This window comes from Lepidothrix coronata, unplaced genomic scaffold (genome assembly GCF_001604755.1).
Source record: "Lepidothrix coronata isolate B3197 unplaced genomic scaffold, Lepidothrix_coronata-1.0 Scaffold17, whole genome shotgun sequence".
Classification (NCBI taxonomy): domain Eukaryota; kingdom Metazoa; phylum Chordata; class Aves; order Passeriformes; family Pipridae; genus Lepidothrix; species Lepidothrix coronata.
Genome location: NW_016690197.1, coordinates 7,707,198 through 7,732,639, shown reverse-complemented (window position 1 = coordinate 7,732,639; position 25,442 = coordinate 7,707,198). Strand labels below are relative to the sequence as shown.

Here is a 25,442-nt window from a genome sequence, read left to right as displayed (position 1 = left end):
TGCAAGCAAGGTAAGGTCACATTACCAATTATTTCTGTGAGTGGTGCCAGTGAATTGAGCAGGAAATGCACTTAGAACTGGCAAGAGGAAAGGCCATCTTCCTGTTTAATAAGAACGCTGACTGACACAAACACTTCATTCAAGAGCCTCATGGCTGCAGAGATTAAAATGCCCCAGAGACGGAAGGACACTGAATAATTTAGGGTTTGGCAAATTCACCTCCTGAATGTTGTTGGTTGCCAAGAAAATTCACTCTGACTCACATGTAGCCATATGTATTGTTCCATGAAAGGATATGAATATGTGTAACATTGGCGGCCCATAAAAGCAGTTAAAAAAATCCAGCAGTTTTAACAGATTTCTATCTGGTCTGAAGAACAGTTCTGGTCTGCAGACCTCCTTAGGCTTGCTGAATGGCACTTGTCCAAAAGGACCGGGCGGGTGGCCTGCCTGGGAAAAAGAGAGCAAAAGGACGGAAGCGGAGGTGACCTGGTAATGTGTCAGCAAGGAGTGGCAGGCCTGAAAAAACTGTATGGAGCCAACATGGGATAGAGGCATATAATCAAAGGCTACTTTGCTACAACAGTTCTGCCCTGCAGAGCTTTTTTTTTTTTTAATCCTGTGCAGCAGGAACCCTGAGGGAACCCTGAGGGAACATCCCAGGACTGATGCTTGGTGATGGACAGTGCTGTTGACACAACTGTCAGGTTATTTCATCACAAAATTTGGCCCCTTAATTGCTAAATTTAGTTCTGAATTATTTCAGAGAATGGCTGACTCTGAAGAGCTGCATGCTTGTCGAAAAGATTTACAAAGGGAACAAAACCAAGCCATAGTAGTTTGGGTGTTCAGACTCTCCTCTGTTAAAAACGCTTTTGGTTTTGCACATCTCTAAGATCTTCTGTCTTGGACAGCAGCATGTTCTTCACATAGTCACTAGTCAAACTGCACAGCATGTCTAGCTGGTAACTGAGGTTTATAGTCCTCTAAATGGATATGTCAGTGAGAAACTGAAAAATGCTGACTCATCTAAAGCAACAAAACAAGATAATAGCAAACAATTCAGATCTAGATGATAACATTTTTCTACTTTGCTTGATGTTACTCTTCTAGGTTAACTAGCAGAACTCTTCAACTCTGTTTCCAAAAATAAATCTCTTCATTCCATACATGTGGGATCTTCCCATTTTACACTGACCAGGTTTCTTGCCATTAAAAAACTGCTACACTTCAAAAACTTGTCTGCATGCCACAAGTTTCTATCTTCACTAGTTTCATGCTTTAAACAAAATTTTAAAATCCCATCCAATGAGGATATATCCCTTGCATCTGATAACTTATCACTTCCCTAGGGTCTAGGTTCCAGCTGTTGATGTCTGGCAGCATAAGGACTCAAGCATGCAAACAGTATTTGAAAGGGAGAAGAGATGAATGGACAAGACACACCATAAGCAGCCAAGATACACCAATATAAAGTAGGGATAAAAGAGGTATCTACATCCCTTCAAAAGCTGGAGCAGAGAAAAGATTTAAGAGCCCTTTTTCTTACTGGCATGGGCACCCAGGCAGGATTGCCCAGATCTGGAGCCCAGAAACACTGCTGTTCTTTGTAAGTAAAGGACCTCAGTCTAATTTTTTGCTGAGAAATCACTATTTGTTTTAATGTCCCCACAAACTATTTGGCAGCGGCACAAAGGTTTGTTCAGACAGCTGTGGGATATTACTGAACATTTCATGCTCCTAGCAATGCAGTAATTCCTTAACCACTGGATAATTAAGGGCTTTGTTGAGGTTCAGTGACATATTTGCACACTTGAAGTGCTGCACCTTGTTTCATAGGTCAGATTGACATGCACTCAGAAAAAAGCCAAATTTCTAGCCAATAATTTATCTGCAAAGGTGGATTCTTTAAGAGCCCTTCATAGCTGGTGGAGGTGTAGTCCATTCCCAACCTGCTCCACTTGTCCTCCCCTTGGAACAAAATCATTCTCTGCATTTGCTTTTAGTCAACATTAAAGCCCCAGCGCTCAGAGAACTGACTTGGATTTCTCGAGGCTGGAGCAGCTAAACATTGAGCCTTTTGTTCTCAACATGCAGTGAAAGGAGAACAAAAATCCTGAGTGGGTGATTCTATCTTATTTGATCATAGTTTATAATTTCTTCCTTTGTTTCCTGTCATAGACTTCCCTGGGAAAGAAAAGAAGAAGCTTTCCCTGCCTGGTGTGTGATTTCCCTGCCCTTCTGCTGACTGGTGATAATATTACACTCTATGCAACAGGCAAAGGGGAAATGACCTGTCAGCACTCAAATAATAAAACTTGCAACTGCCACATTTCACTGCTGATGACTTACTTGTATTTGTCTCTTTAGAGCCTTTTTCACCCTGGAAAATCCTAAAAAAAGAAAAGGTAAAATACATTGAGGAATTAAAGGCTGATTCTAACACGTTTTTTTCAGGCACATGTTTCATGAAAATCTGCTGTAAAATCATGGGGATGACACATACAAATGAGTGCAGAGGAAAGCATTGTTCTTTTATTGTAAGTAAACTTAGTGAGTACACCACACTGAAGATGGGTGTGTGTCTCTAAAACAGGCATTCAGAGAGCTGATAAAAATTTTAAACAGCTTAAGTGCCAAACAGGAGTCACCTTCAGTTGCCTACCTTTTTGTTGTAAGTGCCATTTCATGTTTGATGTCCCAGAAATGTAAAGATATGAGAACTAATTGAGATGTTATAAATCCTCTGCATTTTTCCAGTTCAGCACTATCTGTTCCTGTCATGTACAGATATTTCATAAAACTTAAGGAATTTTGGCTAAAGCTTTGATATATGTAGACAGAAAGATAAAAAATTGTCTGAAAGGATTTTAGATGAGTTTTCCAAAAATCTCACCTATAGAAAAGAAAAAAAAAAGAAAAAAGAAAAGGACCATTTTGTAATTAAAGACCAGCATGTTAAACAAAATTCAAAAGGTGCTGTAATAGAGAAGTGGTATTCTGGGCAAGTATGGGCATTCCAACCTGCTAGGACAGTAGAAACTACACACTGATTTTTCTACGGTGACTAAAACCCCTTAAGGCTTAATGCAATTTAACCTGCTTTTCTTAAGGAAGTATGTTCAATGTAGGTTTTGGCAACATTTTGTTTTTCACACATGATGAAATAACCAGCAAAACATCCTGCCCTTTCTCACACAGATGAAATAAACTGTATTATTTTCCATGGGAGTTTTTCTACTCAGTAAAAGACTAAAAAAAGGAAACACAGAGCAGTCTAATCTCTGTTGAAAACATGATGTTTGGTAGAATATTGATTTTTACGGGAACTGAAATGAGTGGGATTTTGCATATCCATTGTACCTGCAGTGTGGGGTATTTTTCATAACCATAAGTGCTCCCACCGACTAGGGTGACTTGAAGACTTCAGTCACACTACTCCATGTCTTTCTGGCCTGTAAAGGAGGTTGGCTAAGAAAGACACAGGGCTGAAGCTCATAGCATTCCCAGACAACACTTCTGATTCTCTCATGGATACTCTGCAAGACATCAGGCAACCTGCTGCAATATCTAACTCTGGATTTGGTTTATGCGTCACCTTTCCATTTATAGAAGAGGGACTTTTTAGAATAGAAAGTCTCCAGGGCAGGGAAGGTGATTTAGCAAGTAGTTGTAAATTCCCTGGCAGGTTGGAGCCCTGATATCAGCCCTGGCCTCCAGGCAGAACCTTAAAGGTAACGCAAGAGATAATAATAGACTGTGCTGCAGCTTCCTTGTGAAGCACCTGGGTGCTATCAGCGATCATTCTCTGACTCCCTTGTCTGTTTGATGGCTACTGCATTCCTTGCAAAGTGCTAAGAGTTAAATCTAATGGTGGTAGTTTCACATTCTCACATGAAAAAAAAGTAAAAAATTTCAGTTGTCAAAGGCCTCACACTTCTCCAGTGGAACAGTGCTACAGGTTTGTCTCAAATTAGTGTTTTAAGTCATTTAAATCCTCTAGATGTGTAAGTATTTACACTAAGTAATTTCTTCTGGGTCGTTGTACCAACAAAAAAGCACAGCTCAGTTCCAAACAAGTTGTTTGGAAGTGGTCAGGCAGAATGCAGCTGGAAGAACAACGATGCCTGGAACTATAGGTTGAAAACACCTTTGAAACATGGTTGTAACCAGAACAAAGAGGCTCGGGGACTGTTATTCAAATAACAAGATCTGGAGAGATCTGAAAGAAAAGACCATGTATATGACTACTTCTGAATAAGTTGTTCTAAAATACGTATTTCTATCATATGGAAGAATGTCATTTTATCTTCTATGTCTGTAATATTGCTTCTTCTAAATCCAGAAGGGCTAGGTAGAGTGATTCTGGTGTAAGATGGTGTATATGAAATCTACTGGTGTTCTAGCTTAAAATAAATGTGTGATAGTATTTTAAATTACCTGTATATAACATCAGTGTTCACATTTTCTGCCATCCACCTTCAAAACAGACATGGCATATCCTCTGAAGTGCAAGGAACCACAAACTGCTGAGTATATAATGATCTCAACATGAATGTGCTTGTAGCAGCAAAACCAGTTTCTACAGGGAGACGGAGATTCTGTGGGTGCTGCCATTGAATATTTTAATTTTCATGCAATTCCTAACTTGGGAGTCTCCCCACCCTCTGGTTGTTTGCTGAAAACAGATGTCACATGATACTCAAGGCACTTAGTTGATTTTTTAACTTCTATTTCAAGATCTCTCCCCTAGTTCAAGTCTGGGCCGAAAGGTAATGAAAAGCCATATCTTTTCAGATTTAGGAAATTAGTGTGCTTTATCTTCCACTATGGAAGCTGCTTTCTGTGTGACTTCACACATCTCTGTGTTTAGGTTCTAGAAATATGAGATACAATTTAATTCCTATTCTCTTTTGGTGACAGTACCACCTGCAAGCTGTGATGGTCATGCCTTTTCTGGAGTCAGGAGTCACTTCTGCTATTTGGTGCTGAGACTGGCTTGTTCTGTACAGCAAATACTCCAGCTGGTTAATTCTCTCCAGTTGCACTAAGCCACATCTTTTGCAGGATACACCATTCTCTTCCTGGAGAAGACCCAGTATCTTCCCTCTGAAAGCTTTAGCAAGCTACAGTTTTATTATTAGAAAACATCTGGGCCTGTGTGTATTATAGCATTGTTGCTATAAGGTAGCTAGTCAAATCAATACACAGTCAAAAGAAGATCAGCAAAAGTATTTTTTGGCTGGTTTTATGTATATTGAGTTCAGGTATGAATCTTTCCAGGTTCAAAGATGGAAAATCCCAGGCACTCTGCAATCCTTTGAAGTTCTCAGCTTTCAACTCCTTGTCTTATTAATGCTTTTATATCTTATAATTTTTTCTTGCCTCTCTATGTGCTATAGGTACTGGGTATTAGCTCCAGCCACAGCTCTACAACTGTTTGATTGCCTCAACACCTTGCAAGTAGTCAGTGGGAGAGCCTGTCTGCCTCTTTGCAGCAGGCTCTGCTATCTCTGTACAACATCACCCATGAGTTCTGTTTCCCAGGGTGGCACCAACTCGCCTTATATTTAGCTACTACCAGTCTCATGATGTTTCAGAATATCCTCAGGTGAATTTACTAACTCCTCTGTCAAGCCCATGAGTCAAGCCAGACAGCTCCTACTGTCTCACATATTTAACAGGGTTAGTCCTCAACAGTCTTTTTCAATCAGAAAACCCTGTGTATTAGATGAGACAATGGCATGTAACTTAACCCATCAGCTCACTTGAGCTTTTCTCAACCAAACAGCCAATAAACCTCCAACAACCAAGGGAGAGAAATAAATGTTCCCACACAAAGCTGCAATACTGTACACTGCAAAGAGAAAGTGGATTATGAGGCCTCTCCTTTAGCAAGATCTCAGGACACGGGACAGACAGCCAAAAATTTAGAACTACTTTCTTATTGCTGGAGTGCCTTCCAGAGACAGCCAGAGCTGGAAGAAGAGCTACAATCCCAACACGTTGTCAAGATGTATCAGGAAAGACTGTGGGATTTCTGTCTAGTTTCCATTATGTTGCCACTGTCTTCTCTCCCCACAACTCTGTAATCTCAGTTCTCATCACAGAGATGGGTAAAGATAGTGAGCAACTTATCATGAAAATGGATGTTGCCAGGGTCAAATATGCGCTTGGCTGAGCAATGTGGGCATCTAAGAGAGATCTGCTAAAAGGCAGCTGTGGCTGGGAAAGAGTTAACATTCAGCAGGAAACAAACCCATGAGAAGTAGGTGTAAAACTAAGATATGACATAGAAATATAGGAGGGTGAATTTCCTCTCTCCTGGATGTGAATCCCAGCTCATTTGTTGTTTTCCCTTCAGCCATACCTTGTCTATTTGCCTGATCCTTCCACACAGCCATGAAGGAGGTGGGGGCTCATGAAAGGCAGGGTACACGAGGTACTGGAGAAGTGTAGTGAAGTGTCTGTAGAGCAAGACAGAGGATAGGACCATTTCCCTCTTTGATGGCTAATCCCACTTGCTACCCCTCTCACTCCATGTAGGGGTAGGGAGCTGGCTGGTGTGTCTATATTCAGAATTGCATGAGCAGCTTTCTGAAAACCATTGTCCTGTTTCGTGTATGCATCACCAAACTCTGCTTTCATCACAGCCCACTTTCTTTGAAAGAGCTCTCAGTCCCTCCAGCCCTCGGTGGAGACGATGATCTGCACTTTCCTCTGCTCATGCTCTCAGGATGTCTTCAGATTCCCAAATCTCTTCAGCCCCCACACAGAGCCTCTGAGGAGTCCTTCCTGGAAGCTCATACTGCTTATATGTTAACTCCTCTCACCTGGGTGCAAGGCATGTCTGCATTAATATGTGCTCATTCGTTTATTATTTGCTTTCCAGTTTCACCCATAGTCTTCAAAATTGTTCCTGAAACATCTGGCATCTCCATTCCCTGTCTACCTTAGTGGGGACTTCAACCTGTGATGCTCAAAAATGCAAAAACCCCTTATAAGACCCAGGCATGCTTTCACAATCATTCTGCCTGCCTGGAGGGGGTGTTAGGAAACATCTCAACTACAACACCAAAGTGTCCTGTAAGAGAAAACAACTCCCCAGCTTTCTTAAATGTGTTAATAGGTCTACTAAGCTGTAAAAGGGAAAAAGCTCAACAGGAAAGGTAGATGTGACCAGTTCCTTCCTTGGGCAGTTTCAATGACTTCAGCTGTGGCACTCTGAGCCAGCAAGGGCAATGGGGAAGGGAATTCAGGGGAAGTAAAGTGGGGCAATGAGCTGCACAATACAAGCACAACTTAAATGTTGCAGAACAAGACACAGGCCCAGGCAAGTCAGAGCATCACTCAGGCCTATGAACAGCAATTGGGTGTTGCCAAAGTCCAAAAGCAGCTGCAGGCAGGTCTGCAGTGGTCACAGAATGGCAACTCAAATTTCTTAATGGCAAAGAAGATGGTATTGAATTAATGAGTCTGAAATATTGTGAGAAAAAAATCAAGTATCCAGGACACTTTCAGAAAAAGAGTATACAGTTGCTACAATACTGAAAAGGTCTTTAGAACAGAGTGGTAATCATTGAAAATTTCACACAGCATCTAGGGTTAAAGGAGAATATGGATTTTAGCTAAAAAAGAAAAACCTACAATAACCGTTTGCCAAATACTTGTGAACTGCACTTTAAGACTTACTTATATGAAGGCTCCACTGGACACCTCTGGACAAAGCTGATGTCTCTGGTAGTGCTAGGAACATGTTAACAGATATTAAGATATTTCAGAAAAATATCTACATCAGCTCTAGTGATGTTGGCATTCCCTTGCAAACTCCTAAAAGGCAGACAGAGACAATTACATTATTTTCCCCAAGAAATGTGGTTTGTTTTTTTCTCTGACTGTACAGGAGCTAGCTCACTACCAGGCACTTGCACACACAGAGTCCTGTGTCTCTGAATTGACTGTCTATTAAATAATTTCTAAATCATAATTTATATCTTATACTATTACAGAGCTCTCCAAAGCCATATTATCAATTGTCCATTGTCTGACATTTATGGGACAACTGATGTGTATGCATGAGTTACTTGGTACAGCCAAGTGCCCTCTAGCTTGTTAGCATCCTTCATCAGACGTCTGGAATCAGAATACCTGATTTCAATTTTGTTTCCTTGTTTAAAGGGCACAGAAAAATGAAAAGGGCTTCAGTGGTATCAAAAGTGTTTCTTAACCACCTGGTGATGACCACCAGCAGTCCCGCTGATAACTCAGAATCAGAGTTCCACTTTGTTTCAAGGACCTGTACTTTACTGAATCAAAACATAGACCCAAAGACTGAGACTTTGACCTTGCTTTGACATACTCAGTGCACCTGTAAAGGAAATAAATTTCCTTCAGATTTGCAAACCCAGAAGTAAGCACTCTGCATAGCTATTTGCTTAACTAATCCAGCCGAAGGAAAAATTTGCCTGAAGGAACATGTCAGCAGTTTGCTGAACAAAGGCTGCTTATGTTCCAGATGAATTTCCAGCCTTTTTCTGATTAAATCCCTGACAAATACTTCACAGACTAACTTCAGTTTGTGAAACAGGTTCTGACTATGATGGTTCATCATTATTTCAGTTGTTAGATTCCCAGTTCTATGTAAGAGCTGAGAACATTCAGTACGTAATTGGACTTTCCTTTTCCACAAGTTTTGTGTTTATTTGACCACAAAATATTCGTTAAAGGTCACTTTCATAACCACGATGAAAAAATCCTTGAATCTCATATAACTCAGGCTTATATGACAATGTTGTGGCCAAAATCATAATGGTCATTTGCTATTTTTGTTGCCACATGACAGATGCCAATCCAGCTGCTCTGTTCTCCCTTCCCTCCCCCAGTGCCACCAGAAGGAGATGAGAAATACAGAGGAGCTGAATATTGTAGGAAAAAAATCTGCTGTGAGCCAGATACTTTGGTCCCCCAAGTTTGCAGAGCACCGTGTGAGTGAGAGGTATCCAGATGCTGCCTTTGTATGAGCAGAACACAGCTGAAAAAGCAGCTCTGACCTCTCGTGCACTGGAATCATTCCTTTCTGTATATAAAAAGAAACAGCAAATGAGTCAGAAACGGGGAGAGAGAATATGGGAAAAGAGCAGTCATATTTCAGACCAGGAAAAGGATGGGGATAGAACACAGTTCTGTAGACCCAAGCAGCTAGTCCAGCTGTCCCTGTCACTGCCACCCCAGCAGCACAAGCTGAAATATTTCCTGCAGCACACAGCTAAAAGCCAGAAAGGCACCCTGAGAGCATCGGAGTGAACAGTAGAATTACACCTCGAAGTTCCCGTGAAAAGGAGCAAATCCTTAATCACTGCTTGTCAGTTATCCCAGCCTGCCTCACCCTTCCTTACTTAATGTTGCCTCAGAATTCTGGTAAGGAAATAAAAAAAAAATATTCCTGTACTAACTACAAGTATTGTAGCCCACCCAAATCTCAAGTATAACCTTTTGCACTTGATTCTGTATATAATAAAATGTATTTGTATTTGTAAATGTTAAAATCTGGTTTTACTCACTCCTGAAGTTTGAAATGAAATATTTGTTTAAGTGTTTGTTGGGGGTTTTTTTGTCATACATTCACACTGGCAAATGCTGAGCTGAGAACATTGGTTTGCCATCATCCGTATGGTCACAAAGTGCTGAGTTTTGCACAAAATAACTTTTTGCTTCAAAGTTTCTCAGATCTGAGTTGTTTGCACAGGTTTGCTATTCTAGGGTTGCTCACAAGTGCTGAACTATAGAAATGTTTGTTATTACATTAAAGATTCCAAGTGCCAGAAGGTTACTTGGGGGGTTTTTGTTGGTTTGGGTTGGTTTGTTGTTGGGTTTTTTTTAGGTATCAGTTGTACTGAAAAAAATCCAACAATTAACCAAACCCTCAAACCCGCATTAAAGCTAATGCCTTAATTAATCATATGTTTCATTTCCCCACTTCCTTGTGGCAAACATAAAAATTGTAAAACCAAGTTATGCCATTTCCATCTAAACTGTTAGGCAGGATAAACGAGTGGAATTACAACCACTATGTGTTAAGTCTTCAACGAACAATTTTTTAAACTATCTACAATTAACTACATAAAAATCTTAGAAGTGATAGTATTCATAAATATATATATAAATAAATCTTAGAAGTGATAGTATTCTTTTTCTGATGAAAAAATATATCTCAGTTGTGTCTCAACTGCAGGTGTATTCCACTCCCATTTGCACCGTGTAAACAAAGTAGCTCCACTTAATTAAATCCTGTGGTATCCTGAAGACCATACTTTGCCAGTCAATTAAAAGAGCTGAAAATTATAGATCAGATGCAAGTGAGTATCATATTACTTTATGGAAAGGCTCTCATCCTGAAAAAAGGGAAGATCCAGCACCCTTTATGCACTGTTAGGCATGTCAACAAGCACAGTCTTTGCCTTCCTCATTTTTAACATCCTCCAAATAAAATGAGAAACAGAACAGGAATATACAGATGAGAAGCTTCATTTTGGATCTTTTCAACATAAGAGATACTAATAGAGGCAACAGTTTTTACAGAACTGTGTGTTCTGGCCCTAAGGCATTTCAGTGCAACTTGGGCATTTAAATCCCCAAGTACATATTAAAATATCACATTTAAATAAGAAAAAAGCAGGCTAAGAATGATTTACCTCAAGGGTAATTACATAAAGCAGTACAGTTAGAACTGACATAAAAGAAGCAGAGTGCTTCTATGGCAAAGTTCTTGGAATTCCTCTATAAAATTTCAAAATATTTTGAAAAAGAGGATTTGAAAGTATTGCTTCTTAATGGGCAGATACATGCCTTTGGAGAAGCCCTTCCTTATACATGGACATGAGCTCTCAAAGGGATATTTTAGAATTATGAATGCTGAGTTGGTCCCTTCTAATATAAGCAAAGGCTATGGTCCTATCTCAAAGCAAAGCTTGTCTTAGAATATAGAATTTTATTCTTTTCTTTAGAAGTATTTAATAACTTTGCATTACTCAAAACTCCAAGACCTGAGGATTTTCCAAATAAAGATGATGTAGTACTAATACTGTCAACAAGAAATTGCTGTCTCTATGCTGTTTTCAATTACTGTACAGTTGGAATTAATTATTATGACATCTGGTTGGTCCAATCTGTGAGATTCACTGAGTTCACTGTCTGGCAATTTGGTGGTCAAGCTCAGAGCAGCCAGCCTGTGAATGGGCACCACACCATAACATTCACCCTTTGACTGGTTTTGCAGCTAAGCTCCTTCTTTGCCACTGTCTCTTTTCAGTAATCCTTTTCCTACTGGCCAGTCTCATCTCTTTTCATGGGCTGTGCAGCTTCTGGGACATTGCTGTTCAGTGCATACATTCTCACTATATGTTTCCACATTGCTCTTTTTCATTTAACATTTTCATGGAATGATGCTTGAAATATTGTGGTCTTTCTGCAGCGTTTGTGAAACACATTTCACCCAATTCCTAGTGGGAAGTGAGCCTGGATATAAGTAAACAGAATGTAACCAACCCTTCTATCAATCTCATAGTTTACATCAAACTTCTACCAACTCCAAACATATGTCTGCAGCTGACAAAGTGTTTGTCCATCATTTTAGAAATATTTACAAGAGGAAGTGATGGGTCAGGGAGAAAGCGATCTGCAGATAAAGATACGTCTGCTATTTAGATAGTTGACCTAGGACGCTCCCTCCCTCACTGCACAGTAACACTAAGAAAAACTCAGTAGAAGAACAGCTGGTTGAACTGCAACTGCACAACCTGCCTGACAGCCCCCTCTGGCTGTGTTCATAACTGTGCTTAACTTTGAAAGCATAAGGATAACACTAGCTACTGTTGCTGATAGAGCACTGGTCATTGTGCTCAGGACTGCAAAGATTCTGTTACTGCTGGTGGGACTCTCTGCTTTTAAGTTCATATGGCATCTCATTTAACTTCAGCCTGTGGGGCAACTTCTGAGGACAGGCTGTGTGTTCTTACCAGTGCCCACCAAAGAGCCATGTCCCTCCCTTTGGTGTAGTGAAGCCGGCAGTCAGAGTGTACCCTCTCCTTGTGGCAGAGGGAAATCTGACCCCATTGTTACAGTCCCGTGCACTACAACTAGGTCAGTGACTCATATTGTGACTCACTGTGGTGCCTGGTGACTATAAGCACTCCGGTGGATGCCTGTTCTTGAAAAACATTGCTGCAGAGGCCAGCACTTCACAAAAAATAGTTATATGAAGTAGGTGGTATTGAACTTTAAATGCAATGTACAAAAAAATACCCCAAATCCATAGAAAAGCAGATTCATTCCTCTCAGCTCATTCTTCGGCTCTACTGACCAATGCCCTAGAGAGAAAGACAAGACACTAGTTCAAATCTGCAATCTTCAGCTGGCAAGGGTTTGCATCCTTACTGTATCATGACATGGCATTACCCTGCTGTAATATAGTGTATCATATATTGCATCAAGCAGGACCCTGATAATGACCACAGGAAGGAAAATTCTCACCTCAAATGCTTTAAAGAAAGATTTTGCTTAAATTACTGACATTTTCAAAATACAATATTTTGTGGGTCCTATGATTCCCTATCTGAAGCCACGCTTCACGCCTTTTTCCAATGACCAGGAAGGTAAATAAATATAACTGAGATTTTCCACTGCTTTGAAACACCAAGGAACTTTGAAGCAATAAGGCAACCGTAGAAAGTCTTGCCACGAAGTTATGAAATTTGGCAATACTGACAAACTGGAGGGTGACTTGCTGCTCCCTTAAAATTAGCTCATAGGAGCGGCCAGCCAGGCGAGGAGACCGAGTTACTGCACAGACTCCTTTGGGTCCACTTTGTGACATGGTGTCTATGTAACAACTCAAATGTTTCCATGATTTTATTAAACATGATGACCAGCCTTTGACCCAGCATGAAGTCAAAATTCCTGGGTTTTTTGCTTTCTTTATCGTAACTTGGAGGTGGGTGTGCAACATTGCTGGGCAGCTAACTTTAGGAATTCTTCAAATTCTGTATATTCAGCCTCAGGAGAAAGGAGTGGCTTGCATAACTTGATTGTGACTCCTTTACCTGGTTTGGGATCAGCACCTCTGACTTTCCTATGCAAGTAAGAACTGTGACATGGTCAGAAGTAAAGACCAAATAAAGGCATTATGAGCAATGTGGTGAAGTTCTGATCCACCAGCTGCAGTCCTGACAGCTGCCCTCAAACTCTGCTAGTCAAATCCTTGGACTTTCAAACTTGTGACAGACACATCACTTCCCCTGCAGACCACTTCCACTTATTAACAACAGGAAATGGTGTCTGAGAGAGACACGTGATTTGCCTGGAGCGCCAGCTCGGGTAGCCTGTAGGAAGGAACACTTCCTCTTCACATCAGAGCTCTTCAATATTGTGCTCTGCCATGCTAGTTTTTCTCTGTTTTGACCACTGTAACTCCTTCCCACTGCAAATAATCAGCACTGAGACAGGTCCATCGTTGTAACTTTCACTTGAGAAACAAAAAACCAAAGCCCTCCAAACCATTAAAATGCAACATATACATCTATATCTCCTTTGGAGCTACACTGAACTTGCCTGTATTTGTCAGTAACAGGTTCTTTATTAGTGTGTCCTCCACTACACTGTCACCAAGGGGCTATGGCAACATTAACGCATCTCTGCAGCAGGGCTGTTGCAATGTCTGCACAACGTGAATTCCTCTCAGTAACACAGTGATGTCAGAACCAACAATGACCAACAGTGCCTGGACAACGGTTTGGATGACAAAACTTAGGTCAAGCAAATTTGGCATATTCTCTTGCTAAACGTAACAGACTCGTTTGCACGAGGGAGAACACACGGTCCCCTAAAGGGCACGTTCCCTAAGCCTTATCCCAAAGCTCTTTACTAACAGTGAAATAACAAAACAATTATTTAGAAGCACCACCTACAATACCACTTGTGGCCTAATGTTACGTCTGACAGCTGCATTGCTATTACAATGGCTTGTTTTTACTGACTGGGTTTTCTTGGCCAAGGTGTGATTCAAGCCATAGGGAAAGGAAAAATTCTAAAAACTCTGAAATGCTGCCAGCTCTTTCCGTAAAAATGTGTTCTCATGGGATGGGGAGGGGGTTCAGATGTGTAGTGATTTGACTTCTTCCTCCTCATTTCTGTGAAAAGAAGTGACAGTCTGTGATTAAGGAGATCAAGAAATAGAAAATGTCCACAGTGAAAAGATGGTGGGGCAATATTTGGACGTAAGTCATTGATGATACAATGTCTGTTCTCAAAAGAATGGGTGGCTGGAAAGTGACAAGTGGGTTTTTGAACCACTTGAATAAAAAACTTGAACATGGGCATAAACATAAGACAGAAAAATTTTACCCATTCTTCATTAAGCTGTTTTATTGTCTCACCTTCTGTTTTTGCTTAGCTATCATGAGTGTGAGAAGAAATATGAAAGACGGCAACAAAAATTTCCCCAAATACAAACCCTCTGCACTACATATGTTGCTCACTACATTGCAGCCACTCCACAATAAATTACTTTTACCTGAATGTCTGGCTGTCCTAATGTCAGTGAAGTGCTGGTACTTCATCTGTTGCAGCATCAGCAGCCCAGCTCCATTGTATTTATGTTCAGGAGTTCTGACAACTTTATCCTCTAGATTTGCATGGCTGTGTAGGCAAACTGCTAAAATTAAACAAATTGTTTCCACTCTACCACAGGCGATATGTGATAAACAAGAATTCAAGGAGAAATTTCTAAAACTGCCAGGGTTACACAGTATCATGTATAAACACCACAGATTTTATTTTTTTTTTCAATTATAACACTCTAAATGCATAAACTGTTTCAGAAATGCATTTAAGCAGATTTTTCATTTCCAGTACATATGACTTATAGACAGGTCTGAAAAGACACGCTTTCTTGAATCAAGATAATATGCATTTTATCTACACAGTGCATTCCTACCGTGCTGATTTGATTACAAAATAATCTCAAATTTAACATTATGTTTCATTCTGGAAGGTGAAAGAGAATAGTGATGAACTTTTCTCCATCTTTAGCGGTAGGGAAAACAAGAAGTAAGTATAAGATGCAGAAGCTGAGGATCAGTACAAACACTGCATTAATAAGGAAAAAGCTCTTAAAGAAGTTAGCTGGGGAGGTTTTAAGTCCCATTCACCAGAGACTTGAACACAAATATGTCTCAGGAATTTATAACTAACACTACCTCAGTGAGGAGATTATATTACTTCTCAAAGCTCCCTTTCATTTTCACATTTTTGGATCATTTTAGTCATATAGGGGAATATAAGCACAGAAGTATTATAACTTCCCTGAGCTGAGAGAGACTAAAAAGAGGAAAGAGGGAACACAGATCACTGGATTTCAGTTTCTCTCCTATGAGACAAATCCCCACTATGCACACAGCACTACACAAATTGAGATGCATTTCCAAAACTCTCAGGGAAATTCCCAGCTTCCTCCTCCTTTTTATACATTATAAATTAAGTGTTAAGACTGGGTACTTAACGGTACTGAACATCAGATGAACTATGGTAATAATGCTAAATAGTCTCACAATTTTTATAGGGATTATGGATAGAGAATGTGAGACTGCCAAGGACACATATTCCTTGGTGGTACTTGTACACTGATGAAAGGATACGTGACTCCTCTGTGTCAACATTTATAACCCAGTCTGCCCACCATGCAGAGAAGAGTCATCACAGCAGTGGCAATCTAGAGCCATACCTAAATTTCACTTTGGGCAGGGAGGCTGCTCTTTGCATTCCTTCTCTCAGTCCTGGAGAGCACAGCCTCTTCAGGCAGGCCTGCGTGGTAGACAAGTAGATTTCTTATCCTGGCACACTAAATGTTCTTCAGAGCAAACCAGAGGAACCTGTTTTTTGGTTTTTAATTGCCATAGAGTTGATATGGGTTGGGGTTTCACTGGGTGGGGTTTTAAAAATCAGTTTGCCCTTGACCCAGGACTGTTCAATATTTCCAAAACAGCAAGAAGGGTGGAATAGACATAATCATTATTGAACTTGCAGGGCTCAAATACTGATGAAGATCAGGTTAGAATTTTGGCAATTTTGGCAAACTAGAAAAAAACCTCAAAACACCCGTAAATCTATTTTGGCAAATACAAAAGAATGAGCTTTAATGACAAGATGGCAATGGCTGGGATACTACTGTCTCAGTAGCAGATCTGTGAGAATAGATCTCAGGGTTATAATCATTCACAGAGTCAACAGTGTCATGGTGCTGGGAAAGAAGCAGGCATGGTACTGAAGTGCCCATATCTGAGTATGGCCCGGACAACACATGAAATAATCCTGCTTCACTCTCCACCCTGGCACTTATAAAGCCTCAGCTGAAACACTGAGAGTGGTTCTAAGTGCCAAGAAAGGCACAGACCAGCAAGAGACAAAAGGAACCCAACTAATGCATTTAAGGTTCAGGAAACACTGCATGTGAGCAGAGACCAGACACATTGCATCAGTCACAGGTAAAGGCAGGACAGAGGGTGCCAGAGAAGTCTTAGAACATGTGAGGAGTGTAGAAATAAAATGTTTAAATGACTGTGGTAGACAGGATAAGAACTGACGGATTTCATTCGCAGTGACTGTAATCCAAGTTTTCACTAGAATAAATTGATGAGGAGCACACACTGTCTCTATTATCACTGGTTTTTTTAAAGGAGGTGAACAATGTCACAGTAGAGTGACCCTGTCATTGGACAGAGTGATGAACTTAAGGTTCCTTGGAATATGATTTCATTTATAATGTAATGAATGAAAGAGTAACACAGGACACTGTATTGTAGATGGCTCATTCCTGAGCTTCAGACTTCAAAAGAAAACTAATCTAAAAAATTATGTCTCAGGCGACATCATTCTCACAAGACCATGTGGATGTGAATGTTACCAATTCCTGTTATGATATGTAGCAACATAAAAATACTAACATGGGAAAAAAGAACCTCAAGCAAATCATCCTCTTCCTCTTTAACACAAGTTCTTTCTGTCCAACAAAAAAAAAAAAATCCTCTGGTTTATACCTATTATGGAAATGGAAAAGTCTTTGACACAGTAACTGCAAATCTTTCTAACAAACATTACTCCTTTCAGAGGTTAATTCCTTGTGTAATAATCTATTACGCAGCCTGAAGCCTTGGTGAGACACGCTGCCTTCAGGTACCTAGGAATTAGTTAATCTTTTTAATTTGCTGTGACTGAAGGCTTATCTCATTTTCCTATGCCTCAGTCCCTATTTCCTTGGAATACTGAAGGCTAAAACAGTGACTAGCAAAGAAAAGTCACTAAACAGATCCACCACAATATACTCAAAACAGTCCTTTTCTTGTCAATACATAAAAAACCAGGGAATAGGCTCGATAGTACTTTGGCTAGAATGCATATCAGCTACTCCTATTACATGCAGCTTTTGAAATTAAAAATATTTTATCAGCATTTTATTATGGTATTATTTTGAAGATGCCTCCACTAGTCACAGAATCTCAAAAAGTTCTGATAACCAGGAAAAGCACCACTCCTCGCTTTCTTTCATTTAGTAAAAATGTCTGTTAAAATTCCTAAAAGATCTTCGACTACTTGCATAAGGTAAGAGATATTTAGATTCAATAAACACATTTTCCACATGAGAATATCTGAAATTAAAGATCCATTTTCACAGTTGGAAATACTGCTATAATGAAGGTCTTTATGAGGGCATTCCTATGCTGGTTGAGGATTCAAAATAAGAAAGAAATAAAGTACATATAAATCTCATCCAGATTCAGGGTTCAAGATACTGGGATCAAAGGATTGAACCTCATTAAATTATTACAATCCTGCAAAGAGCATGCTGCAGGAGAAAAGGAAACTAATATTCCCACCATCTGCTAAGAAACTGGATTTACACAGTGCAAGCACTACAAGGAGTAGGAGAACTTGGATTCTGACAGGGAACATGGACGTAATCCTGCAGCCTGAGATCTCTTGAGTGCTTGGCTGGACAAGAGAGACAACCAGAACAGGGCTTTTACTGCCTAGAAAAATCTGTCTGACAGTTACACTTTATTCAGTTTGAAGACAGCTGTAAGACATAAATTACTGGTGTGGTAACATGATGACCTTTGCTCACCTTTCTGCTTCTGAAATAACCACTCTGAATGAACTTTCCTATTCGCCTCTTCAGATCAAAGAAAGCTTGTTAACATACAAGATATTTCAAACATATGCTATGTACTTAAATGCAAGGATATTATTAGACATATTGCCAAATAGGAATGGTTTTCTAGACAAGGCCTCCAAAGTAATAAAACACAGAAATCCAGAGATTGCAGAGGACAGACCCAGCAACCTCACTTCTGAAAACAGTGCCAAGAACAACACTGGGGATATTGACTCATGGAGAGCTGTTTAAAATCCCAAGTAAACTACTGCACATCTGCATTATATCCTGGCAAAAAAACAGACTTGCAGATTTTATCATCTTCTTTGATGAGACTCCTTAAAGTGACTCTTAGGCAACCTCGGATAACAAGTAACAGAGTTTAGGAAATGCAGGACTGCACTGGCTGATGTGTTGAACTAAGATGAAGGCAGGCAACTCATAAGCATGCCAGCTTCAACCCAGTAGCCATTTGCACCTCTTGAGATTCACTAAACCCAAGTTTATTTGACAAAACCAAGTTGTGTCACCCATACAGAAGTTCAATCAGTGAAATTCAGATTTGTCTTGGACTTTTAAGAGCACACCTTAACTTGTGACAGTTTATTCCCAAACACCCCTTTCAATGCAAAAGCCTTTCAGAATAGAGTTCTGCCTGAAACATCTATTTTTTCAGTATATTACCATTATCTGAGAACAAAGGACATTACAGGGTGGTTTATCATATTAACTGTAATAATGGCTACCACAAAAATCCCGTGCTTTTGCATTCAGCAAGAAGTCTATTACAGCCCAGTAAAGGAGAGACTGCACTGTAAATGGGTTTGGTTGTAACATTCTGAAGGCTTTTTGGTTCACAAATATTTCATGAGTCACTTCTGATTTCTTCAGATCCAGCCACTGGGCCATATAAACATATCATAACATTTTCACAAGTACCTGAAAATTATTTGAATGAGATCTCACAAACAATTGTGCTTCTATGTGTTACAAATTTGCAATGTTGATTCAACAAACTCCATTTGTCCTCTTCAACACATTTTTTTCTCTAGCATATTGTGATAATAATAAATTTACCTTAGTAATACCAGAATTAATTGCACTCAAGATGGTTCAAACTACCACACTATATTTAACATAGTAAAGAGAAGTCCTGCATGATCAATATTATTGAGCTTTTAAAACTAGTAAAAAACCAACGTGACAGCCTTCTCCATAAACTCACAATTTATGGGAGGATTATTTTATTTCCTAGGTTAGGCTATGTCTCTGAACATGTCCCCAGATTATGCAGCTTTTCCATTAATTCCGCAAACAATTAACAGAAAAAGCAACAGCTGAAACCAAATCTCAGAGAAAGACTATTTCCATGACAGAACAAACCCATATAATCATGGTTTAGTTCCACATCAATGCTATAAGAATAACCATGTATGGGAGAAGAACAACAGAAGGCCCACAAAGCTATTTATTTTTTTCCATTCCAAATACTTTTTTTTGTTCAAACCACGGCATCATTTAATTTCTTTAAGATATTAAAATCAAATTTTTAAAACATAAAACTATATCATCTGTTTCATATTCATTCCTCATTCTAGTGACATATTCAAAGAATTCTTAAATAAGAGAAGCAAGATTTACCCTTGCAAAATCTGTATTGCTTCAATCTCTGAGAACATCATCTTTCAGTGTTCCCTCTATTTTAGCTACAGTTTCAAAAAACTGTTGAGAATGAAGGCAAGGTTTTGTGGTACAGAATGCTGAAGAATTAATCTTGGAATATTTTTCAACACAAGAGCGATACTTACTAATTCTGATCCTCTTCAGCAGCAATATTATTTGGAAGGCAGCATTGTTTTTAACATTCCTGTACTTCATATGAAAGTTCATTCAGAAGTTTCAGATGCTGCTCACCTCCTAACAGCACTACTTCTTTCCGAACTACTACTTTGGTCAGGAACCCCTGTTTTTATATCTTATTTTTTTAGTATATACTAAAGGAGAAAGCCTGTCTAAGACAGGTGTATCTTCAAAATTACCAGAGAAGATAGACACACCATGTTGGTTTGCAGTCACAGAAATTGTCTATATTTCCTAATGTATTTCCTAACATCTCATGTTCCACTAGGCTCGAATCAATCATGGGCTTGTCTTTTCCAATAAGGTGTCATGTGATTCTTTTGTCTGATTTTATAGCATTAAACACTTTCTGAATTATTTGTAATATCTTCCCTCTTAACTCCTGTCAAAATGTATATTTCAGTTTACTGATTTCATCCATTCTGTGTGGCTTTAGTGGCTTTTCAAACCTCACCATGCAGTCAAAATAATTCTTTGGAACCGAATGGAGCAAATGTTTTTTTCAAACTTCTGTATTTTGCTCCAATTCCATTTAAAGGAATTTGAATTAATTGAAATCTAGCACATATGGATACAGGATCAAACACCATCCATCATACCAGTGCAATGCCTCTTTGAAACAGCACAAGTGTCAAATAAATTAGGCTTCAACACCATAAAAGTGATGCATCAAAAAGGGCAGGCCAGATGGAAAACACCTGAAACAAAATCACAAGGTTCATAAAGGAATGTGGATATATCAGTCAAGAACTGAGGTGTAAATTCAAAGGAAAGACAAAATGCAGTTTGGCTGGTGGTTAATAGCCATTACCAAACTGCAAACAACAGACTGAGAGAGACCTCAATGTACGGTATGCAGGATCTGTGCAGAGGAAATGAATAAAGATGACCCTACAAGGCTGACAGTCGTATTCAGTCTTAGGTGGTACTTAAGTCACATCCTACTTTGTTTGGAAACACAGCCCACAGTTATGTAAAGCAAGACAGACTTAGCGTCAAGTCATGATTGCATAAACTTATTTACAATAGCGTAAATAAAGGAAGCGGCGTGAAAAATATGTTGAAAATCTGACTGATTCTGTTCTCTTGCTCATGCTATTGCCATCACTTCACTCCTGTGGTGATCAGCAAAGTCACATAGGGACAGATATGTCTAAAAATTGTACCTTGCCATCAAAAGTACTGAATAGGCAAAGAAAGTTTATTTCTATGTTGCAGGCATCTGGCCTATACTCTTCTGTGGACTCAAATTCACATAAGGTGACACCTGAGAAGAAGCAATATGGTGTGTTTTCTAGGCAGATACACTAACCTGCTTCAGGAGAGCTGTGCTGTTTCCTGTATATTTGAAATGTCAAAAAGTACATCAAAGGGGAACCTTATTCTTCAGATCTTGTGTTTGGTAAAACTAAATCAATTAATATTTCACTCATCTAAGACTTGGATTTTGAATTCTTTGATAATTGGATGGAAAACTTAGACAGTGCTTGCTCTGGCAGCAGTACTATCAGAAGAGGCACATCTCTTGATTTTTATTATCACTGCCCACTTGGGGAAGGTTGCATACGAAGCTGTACTTGCATGATATTATATCCAATTTTCTTTTCCAGATCTGACATATCATGAAGTCAATTGGTAAAACAGGCACTTTAGGATCTGATTTACATGTCTCTTGACATCAATAGAAATCTGGTACTAAAAGACGCTGCACAGCAGACTCTCACTACACATTTAGATATCTATGAAACATCAAAAGAAATTCATGCAGGGACATCATCTAAATACCATTTTAAGAGGTTTTTTCCCCGGTTCATATTACTGAATTTCAGAAATTAATTCTGCATCTCTTATATATGATAAATTCAATGTAGATTTTAAGGTATGCATTTAAGAACAAAAACCCTTGAAAGATTTTGCTTAGGTAAACCTCACACAGCTGTGTGGCTGCAAGTGTCAGATTCTATTTGTGCATGTCAGCAAAAACAAAATAATCCTATAGATTAACTCCTGACAAGGCCAGTAAAGCACATAGGCTTTCAAAATTGTTGAAGAGACAAGTCTGTTGCATGGGCAGAACACAGCTCCAAGCAATACAGGAATTCATAACGTTCAAGTCTGTCAGTAAGAACCTTCCTGGGACATGAAATAAGTGGTTTATATTTCATTAGCATTGATGGCCCTCAGAAGCCAAAGAGTTTTAACATTCATAAATCCTGTGTTGTTCTTGGTGAAGAAAAACTATGAAATCCACTAGTTTAAAAGCACCTGTTCATTACTGCTCCCTGAGATTTGCAAGAGGATCAGTATTCTGTGCAAACCCAGGAATACGTCTGTAAGATTTACAGATTTTAACTTTGCAAATTTTCAGATAAAAATAAATTTTCAGGTTTCATTAGAAATCTTTACCAATGGTAAGCGAGTAGGAAATTTTATAATATTTCTATGCTAGTAGAAGTTTTTGTGCTGGTCTTACTATGCTAGAATGGAAGAGGGTTAAGGATACTAATATATTTTATTTTGGTAAAAAAAAATTATTATGTGCTTATTCTGCCAAGTACTCCAGATAAAAATTTCTATAATAAATTAGATCAGAGGCAGGGATTTTCTAAACAACATGAGAAAATGGTATTATAAATCTCACTGAACTCCAGCTCATTCAAGTCACTTGAAATAAGCATAAAGGATTAATGCAAGAAGTGTGACAATTTTATCTTCTGAGCCTCTGTCTTTAACTCTATAATTTCCATACATGCTGAACAGTCTTTTGTGTGAAATATGTGGGATCTGTGAAATAGCAGACAGGGAGAAATGTAAAATTACCAGTATTGACCAATCCTGGTTCAAAGAAAATTAGTCCAGCTTTTGATCTGGTAGGAATATTAATCATTGGAAGGAAATCCTTATCAGCAGTGGAAGAAGGGGTATCTTTCTCAGCCAAACAGCAAATACAATATCTTATTACTTTCTCATATTAAAATTAACATCTCCAGAGAAGTGGAAGTCTGATTCAGAATTTCTGTGGATTTTTTAATGACTAAAAAAGTCAGGAAAAGTGATTGGTGATATAAAAAGTATCTACTTTTCATTTTCCTGTGGCATAGACAGGATACATAGATAGAATAATGGACAGCAGAACACTGAAAGAAAAGGGCAATGGGCTTTATGTGAGAGGTAGCAGGATAGCTGGCAGTGTGTGCCTGCAGCCCAGAAAGCCAATTGTATCCTGGGCTGCATCCAAAGCAGCGTGGCCAGCAGGGCAAGGGAGGGGATTCTGCCCCTCTGCTCTGCTCTGGTGAGACCCCACCTGGAGCACTGCATCCAGCTCTGGGGTCCTCGGCAGAGGAGGAACATTGACCTGTCTGAGTGAGCCCAGAGGAGGATCACCAGGACGATTAGAGGGATGGAGCACCTCTCCAACGAGGAAAGGCTGAGAGAATTGGGATTGTTTAGCCTAGAAAAGACAAGGTTTTGGGGTAACCTAATCACAGCCTTCCAGTACCTGAAGGGAGCCTGCAAGAAGGATAGAGACTTTTTACAAGGACATGTAGTGACAGAACAAGGGGGAATGGCTTCAAACTGAGAATAGATTTAGACAGATGTTAGGAAGAATTCTTTACTGGTCAGGCACCGGCACAGGTTGCCCAGAGAAGCTGTGGATGCCTCATCCCTGGAAGTGTTCAAGGCCAGGTTGGATGGGGCTCTGATCGACCTGGTCTAGTGGAAGGTGTCCCTGGCCATGGCAGGGGGGTTGGAACTAAATGATCTTTTAGGTCCCTTCTAACCCAAACCATTCTATGGTTCTACGATTTAATGAGTACCAGAAGCAAGCAGTTCATTATGGAAGAAGAGCAAGCACTCTTTTGACCAGTGAGGAAAGCAGATAGCGTAATTTCAAATTATATTTAACTTCATTCTGACAAAATCATAAAGATTCTAAAAGTTAGTACTCAACCTCCATGGACCAAAATGTCTGAACATTTATTCAAACTTCAGAATGATGCTGTTTTTATTAAAATTAAACTACTTTCTCCCAGTAGGCCCCCAACATACCTCTCTACTCTTTGTAGCAGGCACTAGCATCTCCATTGTACCTCTGCTTGTCCCAGTATGACACAATATTTGCTTTTTCCCACATGCCTCTCTTAATCCCTATTGACTTTGAGTAGTCTTTTTGCATCTAGAGTAGAGGTAAAATCCTCAATTTATATCTCCTAATTATCCTTGTATTACCCTTGTGAGGTGCCTGGGGAAGTATGTTTCCTTCTCAAAGAAAAAAATTGGAATTCATTTAATATTTCCTATTGTTATCAAATTACTTAAGGCATGAAAATGTGCAATCTTAAGTCATCTACACTTTGAGGGCAAGAGAAAAACTAGCAGATCCTTAGGCATTTCTCCTTCCCTTGCAAGACCTACCAAAATGAAAATGAGTGACTGACGGCAGAAGAATTGTTGAAATCTTTCCATCCCTTTGGACATTTGGCATGTAAGAGATCTTCATTAAATTAACTTTGTAGAGGTTTAAAGGTATAATGAGAGACATTCATGGGCAGGAAAAGGTTCTTTACCCATCTCTCCAGCTCAGGGGCAGGAATTCTACAGAAGTTCTACAGGAATTCTACAGAAGTTCTATAGAAATTCTACAGAAGTTTGGGGGATTTTGCTGCTGACTCACAACATCCATAAACCAGCGCATGAAGACACGTAATTTTCTTAAAACATGGGCCTTGCTTACTCTAACATCTGTGTTCCATGGCATTCCTTATTCTAAATAGTTGAAATTACAGATTTGTTCTTCATTTCACAGTAATCAGATCAAGACTGTCACCGTTACCAGCTGCTGGTAATTTTGTCTTCCACACAAGAAGCTGTTTTTCCTAACAGGGCTCTTATTTTAGGACACTTCAACTTAAATTGAACAATATTTTGCTTGAAAAATGCAGAATCTGTAAAATATCTGACTGGGAAGAGGATAAAATTATCAGTACTGACTGATCATAGTTCAAAGAACAGCAGTCCAGCCTTTCATCTGGTGGAGAAGTTAATGACAGGAATTGACAAGTGATGGTCAATAATACTGCCCAAGCTGGGGAGCAGCACATGGGAATGCTCCTGTTAACTATGCATATTTTTTTTTAAAGTCTGAAGTTTCATTTCCCAAGTGTCATGCTCTCTAAAGAACTAGCATATAAATATATTTTTGGCAGCCAGTAAACATTCCAGCTGGAAATGCCAATACCATGTAGCAGTGGAAAATAAACAACTCTTGTTTTAACTCAGTTAATAATATTAACTCGGTTAATATAACGGACAATCAAACATAAATCTCTGATCTCCACAGAAATTACCACCGTATCATACCATAGCAAAGATTGTTTCT

At 39.3% G+C, this 25,442-nt stretch overlaps 1 long non-coding RNA gene across 1 annotated transcript in view; it reads right to left on the bottom strand.

Annotated features, from left to right (window-relative positions):
- Window positions 1-319: 319 nt before the first annotated feature.
- The window catches only part of LOC108493463, a 46,950-nt gene continuing 21,827 nt past the window's right edge, over window positions 320-25,442 (bottom strand). The window contains exons 2-3 of the long non-coding RNA XR_001873475.1: window positions 2,353-2,393; window positions 320-450 (exon numbers count right to left, since the gene is read on the bottom strand). This is a non-coding gene — a long non-coding RNA (uncharacterized LOC108493463). The remainder of the gene's footprint in view (window positions 451-2,352; window positions 2,394-25,442) is intronic.